The sequence below is a fragment of the Papio anubis genome, chromosome 2, assembly GCF_008728515.1.
Source record: "Papio anubis isolate 15944 chromosome 2, Panubis1.0, whole genome shotgun sequence".
NCBI classification, from domain to species: Eukaryota; Metazoa; Chordata; class Mammalia; order Primates; family Cercopithecidae; genus Papio; species Papio anubis.
The window spans coordinates 633,183-655,121 of NC_044977.1; the positions used below are offsets into that span (position 1 = coordinate 633,183).

A 21,939-nucleotide genomic window follows, 5' to 3' on the forward strand; every position below is an offset into this window, starting at 1 on the left:
AAAAAACTAGCCGGGCGCGGTGGCGGCGCCTGTGGTCCCAGCTCCTCGGGAGCCCGAGGCAGGTGGATCACAGGGTCAAGAAATCTAGAGTATTCTGGCCAACATGGTGAAACCCTGTCTCTGCTAAAAATACAAAAATTACCTCGGCGTGGTGGCGGCGCCTGTGGTCCCAGCTCCTCGGGAGGCGGAAGCGGGAGAACGGCGGGAACCCGGGGGCGGAGCTTGCAGGGAGCCAAGATGGCGCCGCCCACTCCAGCCTGGGCCACAGAGCGAGACTCTGTCTCAAAAAAAAAAAAAAAAATCAGCTAGACAAAAATTTCCCTACTGTTTATCCTAGCCAGGCACTAGGCCAGGTGCTGACTCATATGTCATTTCCTTCCCAACTCTTCTTTCCTCAGGTTGAGTTTCATTCCTTCCCCGGCCTCCCCATGATAACCTACGCACACTTCTCTCATTGCACTCGCCCGAGAAAGGGTGTCTCCCCCAGGAGTAGTTACATCATTAGATTCATGCCCCCTGCATCGTGGACATTTTCTGGCAGAGGGCTGACACACAAGTGAATCCAAGCATGTGTGTGTGTGTGTTTGTGTATGTGTATGAATTTATGAAAGTTGTCTAAGCAGTGCTTTGCTTTACTCTTTAATTTGAGCACAAGGGTTAGAAGTACATGAAGAAGTTTGCTTCATTAAAATAAAGATGATTTATTCCTATCTGTAACCTTCTTTGGGTATCGTGTGTTTATTCTTGAATATTCTGTGCACATAAAAATATGTTAATCAGAGAAAAGTGAAGGGATATTTACAATCTGTTATATACATAATTGTATATGAGTCTTTGCACATGCTGTATTGACTACACATTTGCTGATGTGAGAAGAAGCAAAACAAGAAACTTCAAGATTAGCTGCATATCAAATGTTTACTATAGTATTTGCACATTGAATGAGACATAGTTTTTAAGTTGATATTTTTAAACTGTGACTGCTGTAGGTTTTTGTATAACATCAACATCACTTAAAAAATGTAAAGCTTTACATCAATATTTCTGGCTCCTGGCAATTATTTGACCATATCAACTTGTTTCACTTCCAGAAACCAGAATAGTCACTATATCATTAAAGTTACTAAGTAATTCACATCACATGTATCACACCACTAAGATGTCCTTAGGTTTTCCATAATATCAGTACATAAGCCAGCATTAAAGAATAAAGCAATAAAAAATATAAACTATATCTAATGGGATGTGTATTAGAAGAGATTACTTAGAAGAAATTGTGGTTAAAAGAGTGTTCCCCTACTTGATCTACAAGAAGAGCCACTTGATTGTCAACTGATAACGTAGTTAAGTAGCTGGCATGAATTTCTTTCTGTTACTATTAGGTTATGTGTGTTTAATTATAACATGAAAAAATACATGACGGGGTCTTTTTGTACAAATACAACAATTTTATATTTTCCTTTTGTTACTTTATACATTAAGAATAATGTTTCCACAACCAGAACTATACATAAGTGCTTATATTTCCTATTTGCATTAAAGAATCTTTATGTACAGAGTCTAAGAATATTAATGTCTCATTCTATACAGAGCTAAGAATTTTAAAAGTTCCTGACATTCAGACTTGCCTCTCCCAACAGACTATTGCTATCAAGGTTGAACAACATGTACCTAGTAGAATCTAGCTGATTTCTACCTTAGGTAGAAATTGATGTGAAATTCTATAAACAATGTTCAACCTAATTAAAATAATTCAGAGGGCTTAACCTTTTGTTTGAAAATAGTTTTTATATGGCAAAATACTTGACATCTCCAGCTCCCAAGCTGTCCCTTAACCATGAGAACGCTGTCTTTTCCTAAGTTGCATCTACATCTATAAAAGATATCTCCTATTTCAGGTTAGCTGATGGGAATAACTTCAAACACTGAGCATAGAAATTGAATCTTTGTGTAAGGAAGTGAGTCAGAATCCTGCATTTACAGATTGTTAATCTCTGAGTTTGTCATCATGGGAGTGGGGTGAGACCAATGCTTGCACATGCTTTTATCATTACTGCCCAAATCCAGTGAGACAAACAAGGAAGCCTTTGCTTCTCTAGTACTAACTCCATTACAACCCCACACAATGATGAGGAATAGGAAATGCTAACCCTACCCCAACCTCACCAAACATGCATCGTGAGGCTCTTCTGGAACCAGATCAAACACTTGACCATAAATGGGGAATATGGAGATCTTCCCTGAAGAACAAGGAGATTTTCCTTGGACATTATTGGTTGACAGTGAAGGCATGGAGGGATAAGTGAATTAAATCCAGTTCCATATGTGAGCATCATCATGAGTTCACTTTCCCCACCAAACTATTTCTTATTTTCTTTCTAAATCATTAAGAAGTAAGAGCATCTACTCAAGGGAAACAGTTTCATTCCATGGAACTAGAGAATCTAAGTCAAATTGGAATAAATTCCACTGGCATGGCCTTGATTTTATACTTTTTGTAATACTAGAAACCTTTATTATGGTTTTGAATAAAAGTTGGCTTTTTCCTCTCCCTGCCTGATTATAAAGAGCTCTGTTTTTGCTAACCAGGAAGAGTAGAATGTGATATAAATAATTTTTTTATTCTTTTATTTGATAATTGAGAAAGGAAGAGTGTTAGTTCAGCACACTGCATTTGAACAGAATGTCAGTTTGGCTATTTTGACTTTATACAAGTCTGTAAATAAGAATGCATTTATACGTGCATAATTAAGATGGACAGTTTTATGGACACATCTTGGATGGAGCACTTGGATGGCCCATAGAACCCTCTGTTTGTCCCTATCGTAGTACTTACTGTATTGTGTTAAGATGCTTATTGACTTAAATGTATTTCCCAAAAGGTGGTGATTACTTTGAAGCCAGCGACTATGACTTGTTCACTTCTGTATTTCCAGTTCTTAATAAAATGGCTTACATACCATAAATAAATTGGTGCTCAACAGTATGGTTATTGAATGTAAAAATGAAGATTGCATCAGCTGGTTTATGACATGTAACAAACCACCCACAGAGGTGGTGCTTAAAACTAATCGTTATGATTGTTGATGAGTCTGTTGGTCATCTGAGCATTCCTGCTGATCTTGTCAGACTAAGCTGATTGCTGCTGGGCTCACTCATGCTTCTGCGGTCAGTAATGGACTTGGTCATGGGCCATGATATCTAAAATGGTCTTTTTGTCACATCTGATGTTTTTCTCTCTACTAGCATGGCTAATGAAGGTGGCTATACCATGTCTCTTGTCATCCAACAGTCTAGGGAGAGTTTGTTCACATGGCAGCAGATGGTAGGAGTTCCAAGAACTTAATAAAAATTACAAGTCCTCTTGAAGTCTAGATTCAGAGGTACAGTTGCATTTTTGACTCATTTATTTTATCAAAGCCAGTCTGAAGACAAACTTGTATTCAATATGTGGAAAAAAGGAATCCCCTCTCCCCCATGTTTTGATGGAAGGACTATGAGTTATTGTGGTCACTTTTGAAATTCACTACAGATGATAAAGCATCCCGAATGTCACAAGAGACTAAGCTACAGGGAAATCTGAAATCTCCTTTCTGGGACATTAGCAACGTCATTAATACCTTAATCCTTTTTCTGCCTGGGATCTGAATCCCTTTCAAAAGCCCACATTTATTTAGGTCAAATAATTAAAATGAAGGCAACTAACTTAAATTTAATGACTTAAAATTTCATTTTAGACAGCCATAATAAACACAAGGAGATAAACACAGTAACAGTTTAATGAAAAATAGCTGTGTTCTCTAAACAAAAAAATAGTAAGAATATCAATAGTGAGTCACATTTTTACACATCTCTGTATATTAGGTTTAATTTAAAAATAGTTGGATTATCAAATTAAAAAAAAAAAAAACCTTACATGCTAGTTACTAGCTTTACTTCTTGTAAAATGTTTTCCTTTCAGTTATCTCAATTGTCCAACCCCTTAGCCTCTGTCTACCTGGGGAGGCTAGACGGAATTGAAAATCTAAGCAAAAATCCTACTCTGGTAATAGAAAACTGTTTTGAGAGCTGGAAATTTCAGTGGCCTGCTGCCAGTGGTTTATTTTAGTTTTATTTTATGTCTTGATTCCACTCAACCTTAAGAAAACCATAGCCTGGATAATCATAGTTCATTTCTGAAGTGGGCTCAACAACAGAAAGGATTCACCGTTCTTTTAACATTCTTTTATCAGTGTAACTATCATTCGCTTTCTTCTTCTTCTTCTTTTCTTTTTCCGATGTTCTGTAGCACCGTAGCATCAAATATTATAAGAACCCCTCCAGAGTTCACGGGCATCATGAGACGGAATCACTGAGTTAGATGATATCTGTAAAGAGATATTGAAGATGTCATTAAAATAAACATCAAGCATTGTGAGGTAGAACATGAAATTCTAGATAAAGTGGTTTTCAGAATCAGATTTCAGTAAAACTGTGAGACCGAGGAAATGTTGTCTTGGCAACCTATGAGTTACTTTAAATTTTGCATCCTACTTTGTGTTAGAAAGTTTTCTATATTCACTAAAATCCTCCCTGATGATGCTTGGGTAGTTTTTGTAAGCAATATTCAAGGATAGGACTATTTCAAAACCAGGAAGAATGGCTTTAATCAAAGACAAATAGATAAGGGTGGCAAACTTTGTATCACACTGTGGAGGTCACTAACTACTCAAATAATCTTGAGTACTCCCACGCATGCAGTCATGTATTAATCTAAAAAACATTTATTGAGCACCTTCTATATATCAAGCCCTGAGCCAATTATAAAGAAGAATGAAGTACATCCTTATCCTCAATAATTATACTGCCTGGAAAAGAAAGCCTACAGCTAAGTTGATGATAAAATATGAAGTAGAAATGAATATAAAGTGCCCAGGTAGCATACAAGGAAAGCAACTAAGTATTATCTGGAGAGCTACTGGTGAATTAATGAGGCACTTATATAACATAGAAGATGGATTAAAAAAAAAAAAACTAGTTGCAAGTAGAACTCAAGCAGTGTGAATGGCACAAACCAATGCAAAAAACTAGAAAGTAATTTAGTGTCTTTGAGAAATTTTTCTAAAGCATAAGTTACATTGTTTTGGGGAAGATAAGAGTAGATTTAGGTAAAATATTATAAAGTCAGAATTGCTAGTGTTCAAATTATTGATTCATGTGCAAACATTGTTATCTAGTGTAGCACATGCTCTGATCCTTCTAAGTCAGATTTCAATCATTTATCTTCTATGCCCTTCATAGGCACTTGGATTCTGTTACTTTTCATATTGCATTGTACTGTTTCATAGTATCTGTATTTTTACTTTAACCCGGAAAATAAGACTATCTTATATTTCTATCTCCTTCATGTGGAAGAATGCAAAGTACTTGTCATATTTGTTGACTGCTTTTCTATCTTCCCAAATTATCTTAATTCTTCCTATTCTTAGTCTTAAAATAGTTGTCCACTTTCTTGGTGAGCCTACTTTATTGTTCCAAACTAGTAACACCAACTGATAACTTTGAACCAAAACAAAGAATTCACTTACATCTAAATCGGTTTCCCAGTCCCAATGGATTCAGCAAAAACACTGAGCCTTAGAAATGTACACCAGTGGCCAAGCATCTTCACACAGTGTCATTTGTACCAGGGTTTGTCCAAATACAGAGAACCACACAGTCAAAGAAACCATGGATTTCACTCAAGTTATCTATTTGAACAAATTTGTTTGTATCTACTGTTCTTTTATTATCCCCATGTATGCTTTTAATCAGCTAGATGTAGAGTAGTACACAGTCTCTGCTTCCAGCTTTTAAAGACTTGTGAAAATCTGAGAATCAGTAGTGACCCACTATCTGGTAATACTACTGAGCAATATGAGCTCACTGCCCACAACAGATAGAAACCAACACTATAGCAATGACTTTTGCGAAAAGAAAGTCTTTATTGCCAGGCTGGCCAGCAAGGACACAGGTGATGCAACTCACATCTATCTTACTAATTCAGGGTCTGGGGAAAGTTCTAAGGGGCCAGAGGACAAGGGAAAGGATTAAGAAATGTTCATCTGGCAGAGTCTAATTGAAGGACTTCAAATTTGACCATTTACGGTAAGGCAGGTTGAGGAGGGTTTTAGCTCCTGATCTTTTGGGCCAATGGACCCCTGAGTTTTGAAAAGGTTTCAGGGTTTAGGTTCTGGTCATATCCTGGTCTTCTTGGTTCCACAGGGAGGAATCATGGGTTCTGGGTGTTGCTAAAGGTCAAAATTTTTTTCTGTTGTGCATGCTTGGGCTACATGATTGACAATTTTGACTGTGTCATTCCTACAAGGTAACTTGACATTCTGTCATCAACAGAGTACACCCAGGTTGGGCTGGTCCTGTTATAGTAAGGATACATCAAGTCTGAGAAAATATTCAGAAAATTCAATTTCTTGTGGCCATATTCAGAAAATTCATGTCTATGGAATTACATGCAAACTTATGGTGAAAGAAATAGTCATAAAATAACTCATGAGAGATCTTCCAAATACCTGTTTAAATTAAGAATGAAATCCATAATATTGGCATAAAACAAGGTCCTATGCCTGCATTGCACTGTTAATAGGATAGCCCCATGAGTGATTTAAGGCATATTTAGATGTCATGCTTCAGGCAATGTTGCCTTTTATTGACAAAAGAGATTGCATGATGGTTGTTTTTGAGAAGTTATTGCTTTCTGTGCAAGAGTCCTGCACACAGAACAAACGAATTGGGCTTCTGAAACTGTGAAATTGCTACTGAATATTACCTGAGGAAAATTGATGTGATATGAAAGAGTTGTGATATTGTAGGCATTCTCCCAATTGTTCATTTTATCCCTGCTAATCTCCTGGCTTCCTTGCTTCCAGCTTTTTTGAAGTTATTTTTATTTTCTCTGTTTTACACTTCAGCGAATGCTCTCCCTATGTGAGAAAAACCGAAGACCAAAGTTCATAGATGTTTACTGTCCTTTTGTCTAACACATGCATGTCAGAGTCTTATGCTAAAAATATCTAGCAAACTGCTTGTGGTTTTTTTTTTCTCTTATGAGTAGAAAGGGTACTAGCTTGTATATGTATTTTTTTCTTAATGAAAATATGCTGCTATTATGACTCCAAGAATCATTGATAACCAAACTTGGTGACACGTTTTCAGTTGATTACATTATCATCAGTATCCGTTTTCTAGGATTTAACTCAGTGGCATGCAATTTGGTTCCTGGACACTAATGCATTTCTAGGAGCACATCTGTGACTGAGTGGTTGACTTTAAAGTCACCCTCTGCCACTCCATTTCTGTCAATGCCTCTTTATTAGAAATATACCTAGAGAAACGTCACACATTCTGGCAGCTTGCAGTATAATATGAGATGCCTTCTAGGCATAAAATAAAAATACTAGAAGCACAGTTAAATAATTTTTACCTTCCACGTTGTGATTAGATGAATAAACCTTACAAAATGAAAAAGAAACATCTCTACTCGTTACTTTCCTGCATCTTCCTAAATCCATGTTTCAAAGGAGATCCTTAAATTGATCCCAACCATGGAGACAATGCAGGAAGTAAATTAGTTGCTGAGATGTCAGTTATTTCAAATGTTGTAGGACGTGTTGATTTACCAAGGCATAGTAATAGTATTAGTGATTTATTGGTGTATTTATTTCTTTAAAATGTGTCAACTTACACAAAATGTATAATGTCACCATTATCATAAAAGATCAAGTATCATCCATCCATCAATCCTTCTATTTAAGAAACATTTGAAGAGTAAGATACAGTAGCACACTTCACGGTGCTCAGGCTTTGGTAGGATGCACAAGAATACAAACAATTACAGTGCAGAGTAGTAAGTTTAGTAAAACAAGTTAGTTCATACAAAATATTTTAGAATCATAGGGAACAAAGCCTTCAATTCTGCCTACATATGTCCAGCAATTCCTCAGAGATAAGTTCAATCTTCAGCTGGTTCCAAGGAATAAGTAGTACTTTGCCAAACCAATAAATGGTAGGAGGCATTTCAAAAAAACTAGAGACAATATGGAAATGAAAGAGTCATGAAATTGCTTGACATGTTTAGGAACCTATGAAGTTGGTTGCTGGAGCAAAATATTCAAAAGAACTTGCAGCAAATGCTGCTAAAGAGAAAACTAAATCATGGCCTCTTTGCTATACGCAGCTGAAGGTTTCTCATTATTTTATCTAGGTAATTGTGAGGAGTTATTTATGGTTTCCACCAGAGTAATGAAAGATCATAACATAATATCAGCATTGCTTAGACTGTGCTTAACGATGGAGGGTGGTGGGGACAGAAATAGGAAGGACTGACCATGGAGCAGACATTAACAAATGAAGACATTGTTACATCAAAGAGATGGTGTAGCTTTAATAAGCGCAGAATAATTTGGAATATTAAAAGAAAAGAAGTAATCGATATTATAAGCCACATACTACACAGCTTTGAATATGCAATGAGAAATGTCTTAATGTAGCCCTGTAAAATTGTTCAACTGAAAAATATGTATTTAAACAAGAAGTTTATAAATACTTGAAATCTACACTTTTATTTTTTAAATAAAAATACTTTAAAATATTTTAAACATAAAAACTAGTTTTATGTTATATAAAAAAAAGTCTTTCTATGTAGAACAAATTGATCCTGAGTTTCTAAATGAATCTTGAATGTCGTTGGACACATTTCAGTCTCCTTGTTGAAGAAGAGTTCTTGGGTTATGCTTGTAGTGTCTCTGACACATTCACCAAAATGATACCATGAAATGTAAATTAAATCAGCCAATTTGCAATAACCTCTCATTAAAACAATGTTTAAGAGAAAATTTCTGATTCAGATAACTTGAAAATTCTATACTCTTATTTCAAGATAAACTATGCAAAATATATATAATTGTTTGCAAGTAATTTTTTTAAACATGAACTTTACGGCAAAACTTTAAAAAAAAATGCTTGAAAATGCTTTTCCATAGGTTATTTTGTCATTTATTTTCCATTAAACATGAATGAGCAGCAATATGAAATAGTGCTTTCGACAACCCAGATGATTGCCTTAGGAGATAGCAATAACCTGATCAGCATTACTTCAAGCATTCCCATGTTTAATTATTCCTGATTTAAAGACAATGATTATTACTAGCTTTTGTGTCATGTTTATATTTACGTTCCATTTATGTAACATTCTTGATTCTTAAAAAAAAATCATTGACAGACTTAATGCATATGCCATATCTTCGTGGGCAATAAATTTTTGGTGGGTTTTTTGAATACAATGGTTTGTTTCAAATCTAACACCTGTGTGCTTTGAAGTCTAACTCCTAGAAGGTATTGAACTATAACTCCAGAGCCATTAAAAGACATTTAATATATTTTAATACCAATTAGCTATTCACTTGGCTATAGAGAGATTTTGTACACATTTACTAATTCATCTAGTCTACGAATACGTATCGATAATCTAATATATGAAATAAGTACTTGCAAAGTACTATAAAAGATGAACAGAGATGAATAAAATTTGGTCTTGATCTCAGTGAGCTTAAGAAGCTGAAAGGCAAAGTAAGATATACACATGACCCTCAAACAACCCGAGTTTGAACCAGGAGGGTGCACTCATACACTGATTTTCCTCAGCGTCTCCCACCCAAGACAGTTGGACCACCTCCTCCTTTTTCGCCTCCTCCTTATGGTTTTCCTAATAACATTTGCTTTTCTCTAGGTTACTTTATTGTACGAATACAGTATATAATAGATATAACATATAAAATATATGTTTACTGACTGTTTATGTTATCAATATGGCTTCTAGTCAACAGAGGGCTATTAGTACTTGAGTTTTGGGAAAGTCAAACGTTATATGTGGATTTTCAACTACACAGGAGGGATGTTTTCCTAACCCCCATGTTGTTCAAGGGTCAACTGTATTCACAAACTATCTCAATATAAGCTAGAAAGTAAGATATATGAAGAAAGGTATGAGATAAAGAATCATTGTTTGGAATAAGTAATGATTATTTCTATCACGATATAAAGAAATGATTTATTCATTTATCCAGACAGTATTTTTGATATTCTACTGTAGGTCAGACAGAATTCTTAGCATAAGAACTACTGTAACAAAAAGGTAGAGTCCAAGCTCTGAAAGCATTTACAGCTTACATGAGCGGACTAAAAAAATAAATAAAAAATAAAAAATAAAAAAAAACCAAGCAGATAAATAGCACAATTTCAAAGTGTTTGAAAGGATTAAAAAGAAAATGGACACAGATACATAGCAACTGGATGATTGTTGGAAGGGGTTTAACCAAAAGTGCTCTCTTCAGGGGTGTCAATTAAAATTAGCACATTGGAAATTTTTAAGCAAGAGAGTGAAATTACTGTTTATGAAAAAGTTGGTTACTGAGTTCAGCCTGGGGACTAATGTGGACCAAAATAAATCAAGCTAGGGCAAAGGTCAATTTGGAAAGAAGAATATGTATAACAAGAATATGTTCACTATTATTTTTATTTTATTTTATTCTTATTTTTTTGAGACGGAGTCTGGCTCTGTGGCCCAGGCTGGAGTGGGCGGCGCCATCTTGGCTCCCTGCAAGCTCCGCCCCCCGGGTTCCCGCCATTCTCCTGCCTCAGCCTCCCGAGGAGCTGGGACCACAGGCGCCGCCACCGCGCCCGGCTGGTTTTTTGTATTTTTAGTAGAGACGGGGTTTCACCGTGTTCGCCAGGATGGTCTCGATCTCCTGACCTCGTGATCCGCCCACCTCGGCCTCCCACAGTGCTGGGATTACAGGCCTGAGCCACCGCGCCCGGCCAAGAAGTTTTAACAGTAAAATGCTGCAGCTGTTCTCAAGGCCGAGCGCTGTGGCTCATGCCTGTGATCCCAAAATGTTGAGAGGCCGAGGTAGGCTGATAGCCTAAGAGTTCAAGATCAGCCTGGGCAACACGGCAAAACCTCGTTTCTACCAAAAATACAAAAGTATTAGCCAGGCATGTTGGTGCACGTGTTATCCCAGCTACGAGGTAGGTGGGAGGATCCCTTGAGCCTGGGACATTGAGGATGTAGTAAGCCATGAGTACGCTCCGCCTGGGCAACTGAGTGAGAACCTGGATCAAAACAGAACAGAAAACAACAACAAAAAAGTCTAAGGGCTGTATATTTGCATGAATTAGAGACATAGAGTAGCATTGTGCTTGACAGTGGGATCCCCAGCTTGCCATTAAACCAGGTTTAGAATCCAACATGGCCACGTATTAGCAGTGGGCCACAGAGCGAGACTCCGCCTCAAAAAAAAAAAAGAAAAAAGAAAAAAAGCTTCCTTAGGAGGCTCAACCTAATACTCTTCTATGATTGTTCAATCTGTTAAAAAAAGACAATGAAGTGAATACTTTAGGGCATGTCTGCATTGAATAGGAAAGAAAGAACAGCCAGGGAAGGGACAATTACAGAAGTAGGAAGAGGACATAGAGAAAATGGGTTTTCAAGGAACAGTCCAAATTGTAAATGTTACATGACTGAAGAAGGCCAATGCATCTAATACGTAGCATCCAAGTGACCTTCAAAGGTCGTTCAGCTTCTCTTTGAGACTTAGTGGTTATAAGGAATTAAGGAAATAAAGAGGATTCTGTCAATGAGATCCAGGCTAAGAAACAGAAGAGAAAAAGGTTGGTAATAAAGTTTGTTCCAAGGATAGGTAGACTTGGCATAATTTTAAACTCAGAGTCAAATAAAGAAGAAGAATTTGAATTTGTAAGCCACTTAAAAAATTGAACAATTTTTTGAAAGATGTGGGAAGTACGCGATGGAGTAAGCTGGGGAAAGGCTAGTATTGAAATAGTGTTCTAAAAATAGCAAAAAATAGAAGAGAGAATTTTAACATAATTTCAAGGCTCAGATATGTTTTGTCCTCATCCCTTCTAGTATTCAACGTTTTTAATAGATATTGGAACACAAGTTTTGTCTGTTCAACTCTGTTCGCCTTTATAAAACTATGCAATGGATGAATAGAGAATATATTCAGATTTATAAAGGGGAACAGAGTTGAACAGAATACTAGAAGGAATGAGGACAAAACAGCTTCCAGATGAGATACATAAATCAAAACAGATTAATATTCCCTCTGATGAATATATTGTTGCTTTTGGTGCTTGTATATATTGATGCTTACGGCACTGTTAAGAACCCTGAGTTTACAGTCATGTTATTTTGATTTTTAACAATTTAATTTGGAATTCAAAAACTTTTTATGTCGTTTTCCTCATAAATAGTGCTTAAAATACTTGTCAATATTCTGTTCCAAGAATGCATACAAATTGGATTTTGTTTTTCATTTGATGTGTGTTAAGAGTGGGGAAGACGCATAACTGATGTGCATCTGGCATATCTGATGTGCCACACTGCCAACAGTTCAGATGACTTTATGGTGGTCACAGGTCATTCATAATGAAAAAAAAAAAAAGCATACCGAATTCTGTTAGAATAAACCAAATAATCCCTGACAACATGCAGTAAATGAGAATAAGTGACCTGAAAAAGCAGGATACTTTACTTTGTGAACTCTTTGTAAGGTTACATGAGAGACTCGGAATTTTCTATGTGTCAGGGAAATTTCTGTGCAGGATATTCCCAGAGGATGGAGTGGTTTAAACTTAGACTTCACAGTGGCAGTGTCTGCTGCAGAACTGGCAGATGTCAGAGCATGTGACAAGACAGGCTGGGCAGAACTGCAGAAGAGCATCCCTGATAAGGCACTGGAAGAGAAGGGATTATTTGTTTACAGTTGCAGATTATAAATAAATCTGCCACGTTAATCAAGGGCATATCAATGCTTTCTTTGCTTGCCAACTGCATAGTCATATCAATTGGAGTGAATGAGTTGCACTGATAAATTTTTTTCTAAGTGGTTTTCTTGTAATTGTTACTAAAACTGTCCTTGGTTGCACATAATGCATAGAGAAATGTTAATATATTTCTTGATTTACCTTTTTAGTATGCTGTTTATTCTCAATAAGTAGCTTAGTTCTGGCTTTATAGACAAGAAGCACATAATTGATTTACTGGGTATATGTTAACATTCAGCCATCTAGACCATTTTAGCCAAGCCTTAGGAACCCTGTTTTGGTCATGAGAATATTTCAAAACAAAAAGCAGAGAAATAAACCAGGTTAAAGGGTAAGACCTGTAATTGAGAGCAGGGAGTCTGTTAAGGTTTAAAAATCAAAACCCAAATTTTGGTACTAGTGTGTGTACATGTATTAGTCTGTTCTCATGCTGCTATATAGAATTGCCCAAGACTGGGTAATGTATAAAGGAAAGAGGTTTAATCGACTCACAGTTTCACAGGACTGGGGAGGCCTCAGGAAACTTACAACCATGGCAGAAGGGGGAGCAAACACATCCTTCCTCACATGGGGGCAGGAAGGATAAGTACTGAGGAAAGAGGAAAAGCCCCTTATAAAACCATCAGATCTTGTGAGAACTCACTTGCTATCAAGAGAACAGCATGGGGGTACCCACCCCCATGATTCAGTTACCTCCAACCTGATTCCTCCCATGACACATGCGGATTAGGGGAACTACAATTCAAAATGAGATTAGGGTGGGGACACAGCCAAACCCTATCAATGCATGAACATCCAATCTCTTTGCAGTAAGGCCAGAGACTGCATTTCAGTTCTATATTATTTTGTCTTCAAAATATCTTTTGTTTTGTTTCGTTTTTGAGATAGGATCTTGCTTTGTCTCCCAGATAGGGTCTTGCTTTGAGTGCAGTGGTGCAATTATGGCTCACTGCAGCCTCAACTTGCTGAGCTCAAACTATCCTTCCATCTCAGTCCACCAAATAGCTGGGAGTACAGGCATGCACCACCATGTCTGGCTAACTTTTGTAATTTTTATAGAGACAGGACTTCTCCATGTTGCCCAGGCTGGTCTCAAACTCCTGGACTAAGCCGTACACCCACCTTGGTCTCCCATGCTAAGAATACAGGCATGAACCACCAAGTCCAGCCTGCCAAGTGTCTTTAAAAATTTTTAACTAGTTTCAAATATTTAAAAATCAGATTTTATATAAAGTTTCTTTAGTTCTCTTATAAATCCGACACTTGAAAAATGAACCCATATTTGGGATGGTGCCAATGGGCACCATTGCTATCTAGTTTACATAAGCTGCACAGTCTGTCACCTTATCTACCTGACCCTAGGAAAAGAATTGAAGCAGAGAGATATAGATCAGGTTTTTGACATCCAAGAATTGTGTGACTTGTATGGAAAGCCTACCCGCAAATTAGATATTTGGTTACATACAAAAATAGAATTTGCATAATCACATAATTGTTAAACTCAGGCATTTTTCCAAGGCTTTGAAAATCACACAGTCCACTCATTCTAATATTCATTTTTTTCTTACTCTCCAAATGTTATTTTCATTTAGTTTATTCTCCCTTGCACAAAGTTCAATCTAGATATTGAATCAGTTTCTCTGTGTAGAAAGAGTAGCAAAAAAAGACTGATTTAAGTGGAGAGATTTAGTTCATTAACATATTTATATCCCTTCTGCAGTGTGACTATTCATTTTCCTGTGTTTCTAGATTAGAAACTTCTTGTCATAAATATATGTCAGTTTCTAAGGCCAACAGAAAATAAGCTACCATCAGCTCCATGTGTGAAAGGTGACTAGAAACTGGATGATCTGATACTAATTAATTTGATGATTTAATGAAACAAATTTTGTTTTACCCTTGAGTATCAATCCTAAATGTGTACATCCTTATATTTAAACTGAAATACCAATTTTTAAAGAATAAAAGCTATAACAACTGAAGTCATATTTAAATATAAATTCATTTGATATATAGTAATATGTATATTGATTTTAACATACATATTTCTGAGGATGTATTCATAAGCATTTAATAAACACATATTTTTAGACTAGTTTCACCTATACTCAGAAGAACACAGATTATCTTACTAATGCAAACTAGATCTTTCTTCATATCCCTCCCTCCCTCCCTCCCTCCCTCCCTTCCTCCCTTCCTCCCTCCTTCCTTCCTTCTTTCCTTCTTTCCTTTCACAAGTATTTATTGAACACCTACTATATCTCAGGTATTGTTCTAGGGATGTAACAGCGAACAAGACAAGCAGAAGATTCAGCACTCATAAAGGTTGTATTCTTTATTCCATCTATTTCAAAAATACACTTTTTAAAGGGATTTTTAGGGTGTTTTTTTTTTAAACTCTAAAAGGTTGCATGCCATTGTGTTTCCTTCTTCAAAATGAGGCCAATTTTCTCTACGTTGATCCTAGAATGGCAGATGTTAAGGTAATTTTCCAAGTATAATTAAGTCTAAATAATCGCTTAGGACAAAATGCTGGGCTACAGTATCAAAAAAGGGAGTTTAAAATACAAGTAGTGTGGGATAGGTTTATGATTATTCTGTTAATTGAGTGTTGAAATGGCATATACTATCATTCATCAAATGCTTAGAAAGTTCCAACTGTGGGACATACACATGCTAGGGGCTGGCAAGAGAAAGGGGAATAAGCTTTGGTCCCTTCACTTGAGCATCACAGGGTAGCTGTGGAGGTTATGAGTACTACGATGAAACGTGTTAAGATAGAAGATACCTTAAAAAGCAGGTGGGAGACTCAGTATACTCCTGCTGCTATAACAAAATTCCACAGGCTGAATAATTTTAAGTGACGGAGATCTATTTCTCACAGTTCTAGAGGCTGGGAAGTCCAGGATTAAGGTGCTGGCATTTGATGTCTGGTGACAGTTGCTCTCTGCTTCCAAGATAGTGTCTTGATGCTGTGCCCTCACATGGCAGAGTCGAAGGGGAAAAAGGTTTCCTAGTTCTCTTCAGCCCTTTTGTAAGGCACTAATCCCATGCATGGGGGCGGAGGCTCTTAAAGGCCCTACTTCCCAATCCTATTGGGTTGGGTATTAGGTTTCAGCATGAATTTTGGAGGGAATGCAAACATTCAAATCATAACAGAAGGTCACAGTAGCAGATCAGAAAGGATTGAGGGCAGGTTTCCCAGAGAAAAGGATGTTTAAGCTGAATCTTGAAGAATCATTTATTATTATTACTATCTATATTAAAAAGCATTATTAATACAAATTAGTATTAATGATTTTATTTATTAGAATAAATGAAAACAGAGATTTTTACTATTTTATCTGCTTCTGAATCTCAATTATCTAAAATTATGTGTTGCACATAATAGGCAATTAATACATTTTTGCTGAATGTGCCAGATATGGTACTAATTAATTATTATGAATTTTTCAAGTCTGCAAAACAGCCGTATAAAGAAGTTATTATAATTATTTTTCCCATTTCACAGATGAGAAAAATGGGGATTTAAAAATTAGCAACTCATTTAAGGTTATGGTAAAGCCAGGAGAGTGACTAGGCAGGGGATTCCAGAGCCTGGTCTGTGGATGAGTGAAGGTTTTGGAGATGACAGATGAACATCATGTTTGTTGCATACAAAGGACAAAGGCTTAAAAATATAGCCAAATCTTTAAGGTTGTTGCATTTCTTCCAAGGAACTATGGGTTTTATTAGTAAAACAAAGGGCAGTTATATGAAAAATTAGAAGCAATGGGATGAAATGATCAGAATTTTACCTTAGAAAATTAAATTAAAATACCATATCAATATTCCTCCAGAGTAGACGAAAATTTCAGGCAGTAGAGTCAGTTAAGAGTTTCTTCCAGCAAACATACTGTGGATCATGAGAACTATTTTTTGTTCTATGCTTCTCTTTTGTAATTACTGGATCACCAACCTGCAATTTGTGCCTTTGTAGATCTCATAACTTGTGCGTTATAATTTTAACTTTTATTCATAAAATGGTTTGAATGTGTAAAGGAAAATGCTTGTTGTAAAGGAACATTGTCCATGTAATATAGTGTAATTTTAGTGATTGTAAATTTACCAAATCTTATTTGTATTTACTTTTCTGCCCCCACACCCAAATTTCATTCATTGCTCCACAACCAGTTTTGCAGGTAAACTGAGCTACTTGTAATTTTCAGAATGTGCCTTACATTTTGTCTTCAGCTCTATATCTTTTTTTCAAGAAAGTTAATGTTAATTGATAACTCTATTTTTTACCTTTCTGGCCACTGTTTTTATGTATCTTTCCATCATCCATCCATTTTTCCATCCATCCATTTATCTATTCAATAAATATTTTATTATTTTATGCTTATAGATATTATCAGTGATAAAGAGTATTATATATTAAACATTTTTTTCTTAAACAGTGCATTTGCCTTAAAAAACTTTTCAATCTAAAACTTTAACTTTCCCGTGCCCACTTTAATTTTTGAATAACAGTACAATTTAAGAAAGAAAACAAAATGGCATTTTAAATCTGTTTTCAAAAACTATACTTAAAAAAAACTATATGTGGAAAATATTATTGCCCTGAAGTCAGAAAACACATTTGAAAAATGGAAGAACTTTTGCCTACATCCTGCTCAAATTTCATTCAGCGTTTATACCTTATACATTGATTTTGGGTATGTAGGTCAGTGCATAATATGCATTGTAAGCTGGTAATGAAATATAAGCAGTAAAAGCTTATTGACTGTGGTATTAGCTGATATTTCAAATGTAGAATCTCCTCAAGAGCTCCCTTCAGGGGATCTTCAAAGAATGTAGCAGAAAAGTTATCCACTATCACGCAATAACACATATTTTAAAGCAAAGAATTTCCACATAGCAAGAATACAGACTATGTTAAGAAAATGATGGAGCTCTAGGTTGGTGTCAAGATGGAACTCTGAATTAGGCTCACCACTACATGTTTTGAAGGGAAGTAATTTGTTAGCTATGAACAGGATATTTGAAAACAATAGGAAGATATCATCTTGAACTGTGATTTATTGTTGAGATGCATTTTCTCCAAATATATTACTGCATGTGCACTCTTCAGCCTATATGCTCCGTACTTATAAATCTTAAATTCATAGCGTTACTGATAAAAAAAAAGTATCCATAAAATACTTTGCCTCTGTATCTTTTTAATAAAAGGCGTACATTATCCCCATAAGACAAGGCTGTTTTCAGATTTGATAGTTTGTATGACACATACAAATACAAACTGTGATAGAGCTTCTTATGAAGTCACTTGGCAATTCATCTTTCCACTTCCCTTTGTTATATACATCTATATTAAAATTAAGTTTCATCGATTACATCTAAGCAATGAATTTTAGCCTCTCAGTTTATTTCACTTGAACATAGATTCCAGAGTTAGGAAACTTATTTCTGTGTTAACACTTTGCATCTTACCTTGGGAAATGAGAGTTACATCTATTTGTAGCTTATTGTTTTCAGTATTCTACTCAGCAAATTGCAGTCATTCTTCACTAAAGCTCAAATGTCCCGTGTGAGGTTAGCAAATTCCTGCCAATTGCCATTGGTTTGGAGCTTAGAATAAAAATTGTCTTCGAATAAGGACTATTTAATTTTAAAGATGATACTCATTATATTTGTTTAGACTATACTCTAATAACTTAATAATTATAACAAATAACCTCTGTTCAAAACACTAAAATATGCCCCACATCCTCCCCCACAAAAATAAATAGTTGGTTTAGGAACATTTGAATCAAATACAGAAACACTATCATCATAAAATCTCACATTTTTTTTTACAATACTGAGTACTTTTATTGGTTTAAACCTTCCAAATAATCAGCGATTACATTCAGAAGTTTAGTTAATGTAATAACTATATGTATATATATAAACTATTTTGTATGTATTTGCATGTATTTTTTGAAACTGTCTTATTACAAATATGTATCTTATGATTTTAACTTGATGGAAAATGATAAGACATACATTAAAGAGATTCTTTTTAGATGATATTACTTAATATGAGATAATTATAACTGTAATTTTTACCAGTATGCTAGACAATGCATCCAAGATGAAATTCATTAAAGTTTCATTACTCTGAGCTGTGTTAGCCCACGTTAGTTAAGTAGTTGGACCTGTACACTTAAATTCATGATCCTAGCCTACTTTATTTATTTTTCATCATGTCCTTTCTCTTTGGCTTTCTACTCCTCTGTAGGTTTATCACTAAAGTGTGGAGGCAGTTCTGTCTTCCCTCCTTTCTAAATGATTGTCATTATTCTTTTGAGATAATTTTGGTCTTGCCCCTCTTTGTATTTCAAACTATTCCATGTGCAACTTCTGTATTGTGGATTAGTCATATCTCATCAGAATTAAAACCTCTAAGGACAATATGTTCGGTATCACATTGAACGTGTAGACCCTACAGTCTGCCAAATAGCACAGACAGTGTGGTGTACACAATAAATAAAACAAGGTAATTTTGTTATTATCTTGTTAATGTGGACCATATGGACAAAAACATAGGAATTATAGAATAGAATAGATTAATTAAATTCAGTTAGATAACCCATATAAAGTCTTCAGCACAGTGCCTAGTAAATAGCAAGCATTCAATTAATATGTTATAATAAATATTATAAAAGGTATTATTATCATTAACAGTATTTTGCACCTTGACTCAAGTGTAGATTCTCATTGTATCTATTGATACAGCAAGTATTTCTCAATGATCAAACAGGGCAGCATACATCTGGCCATAGATTTCAATTCACAAAAGTTGTCAACCTTAGTTGATGAATAACAGCTGTTTATCGTATTTTGCTAAAAATGGTTTTGAGGCTAAGACCGATTACGAGTGTGTTATGCAGTAGTTTAATAACATCTGCAATGGACAGAACCAGTCTGCATGCCACATATATGGAATATGTGTAGAAATGTACTTATTTAAAATAGAACTAAAGCTCATACAATGTGTTTCTAGTCTGAAACAAATTGTATGTTATCTCTATTTTTCTTCCAAAATGTCATAACATCTTCCTCATGATGTTGTCTTTTTTTTTTTTTTTTTTTGAGACGGAGTCTTGCTCCATTGCCCAGGCTGGAGTGCAAGTGCAGTGGTGCAATCTCAGCTCACTGCAACCTCTGCCTCCTGGGTACAAGCGATTCTCCTGCCTCAGGCTCCCAAGTAGCTGGGACTAGAGACGTGTGCCACCAACACGGCTAATTTTGTATTTTTAGTAGAGACAGGATTTCACCATGTTTGCCAGGCTTGTCTCGAACTCCTGACCTTGTGATCTGCCCATCTCCACCTCCCAAAGTGCTGGGATTACAGGCATGAGACACTGCGCCAGGCCGATGTTGGTACTTTCTATTTTAAGAGAAGTGTTTGTGGTAAGAAGCATAATAATCAAAAATAGTGAAAATAAACGCCTCCTTGAAAATTATAATGATGCAAGTCTGTTGTTTAAAACAAGATCTATTAGGAAGACAGTGGACTCTAAGTTTACTTCATCATAATAAAATAGTCTTTAAGAAAAATTATACATATATATGAGCATTCTTATTCAGGGATAATTTTATAACATGTTTTCTTCATAATATTATTAATTATTTTCTACATGGCAGTGAACTTAATAAGATTTTCTTTTTCTGTATATATTTATGCCTAATTACGAAGAATATCCTTGGCATTAATAATGCAAATCTTAATTACAAGTTAGAAAATTGATGTACCCTTTTGGCTAAACTACTGCAATGACTTTCTATAAAGTAGGATTATTTGGATAACAATCTCTGGGGTATCTGAGTTTTGCTTTAATTGTTTTCAGTTTTTTTTGCAGCCCTGCATGGCTTAGAACTTTGTGTTCATGCATAGTGAACAGTCAACTTCAAAACCTCATGAATTGTACAGTTCAGATACCTGCACACATTGTTTTGGTTTATAAAAGCTGTCATAGACACTAATAATGTCACATATAAAGTCCTGTTAAACTAAATTGATATGCATGTTGCTTTCTTAATTCTTTATTTTAAAAAATGGGAATCATGACTGAGTAGCTATTAGACTGATTTTAAGAAATCTGGTGAAATGCTTGCTTTCATTGTACATTTTCCCACAAAATGATTGCTTTCCACTTTAGGGATTAAGTAACTTTTAGAAAACTGTGAAATAAAGCAATGGTTGACAACTTTTTCTCATCATGAAACAATGAAGAATAATCGACATTTTTTTTGTTTGTTTCATAGACGATAGATATATTTGAAATATCAGAACATTTTATTATAACCTGGCACCATTTAAATCTAACAAGTTCTACATTTTATGTAGGCTGGGATAAAAATTACTTCAAAGGAACTGAATTTTGATCATCTTCACAACACTGTTTCTTGTTTGAAAAATGACGTTTAGTGTAATCCCACCACTGCTACCCAAACTTTTGCTAAACTGTCTAGAATAATTACACTTTGGGGCTGAATTCAGTTTACTAGAGAAACAAGGATTGGCTTACATGCACATTTTAAAGAACATAAATTTGGACATGAAGATGTATTATGAAACTCCCCCTTGCTGATACCTTAAATGAGGACCTGTCAAGTATCAAATAGGTGACAGCTATTGTTCTATACTAACAGTAAAATGCAGTGTTTCCCAGATATAACATCGTTTTGTGTATTGCAATCATCATGGGAGCTTGTTAAAAATACAGATGTCCAGGCTGCAACCAAGACCTATTGAATAAGAATCTCTGGATACAGAAACCAAGGTGTTTTAAGTAACTCAGGTGTATTTGAAATTGTGTCAGAACTACTGAAAAAGTAAGTCCTTCATTGAACTATGGAAGTATCTCTACCTTAGAAGTCATACAAGTCATAGCTGAGAAGAATTTGAACACTTTTAAATTCATACCTTAATAAATGAAATTTCACTGTAGAAAATTTTAAAATTATGGAGTATATGATACTAAAATAATAGAAAAAAATAGTTTGTGGGGAATTAAATATAATTGTAAAGAC

At 35.4% G+C, this 21,939-nt stretch overlaps 1 protein-coding gene and 1 long non-coding RNA gene across 5 annotated transcripts in view; one reads left to right on the forward strand and one right to left on the reverse strand.

Annotated features, from left to right (window-relative positions):
* The window catches only part of ROBO2 (roundabout guidance receptor 2), a 1,748,812-nt gene that overhangs the window by 468,351 nt on the left and 1,258,522 nt on the right, over nucleotides 1-21,939 (forward strand). The gene's annotated exons all lie outside the window — the stretch shown is intronic.
* The window catches only part of LOC103880819, a 67,470-nt gene continuing 49,735 nt past the window's right edge, over nucleotides 4,205-21,939 (reverse strand). Inside the window, exons 4-5 of the long non-coding RNA XR_001898580.2 lie at nucleotides 6,806-6,959; nucleotides 4,205-4,367 (exon numbers count right to left, since the gene is read on the reverse strand). This is a non-coding gene — a long non-coding RNA (uncharacterized LOC103880819). The remainder of the gene's footprint in view (nucleotides 4,368-6,805; nucleotides 6,960-21,939) is intronic.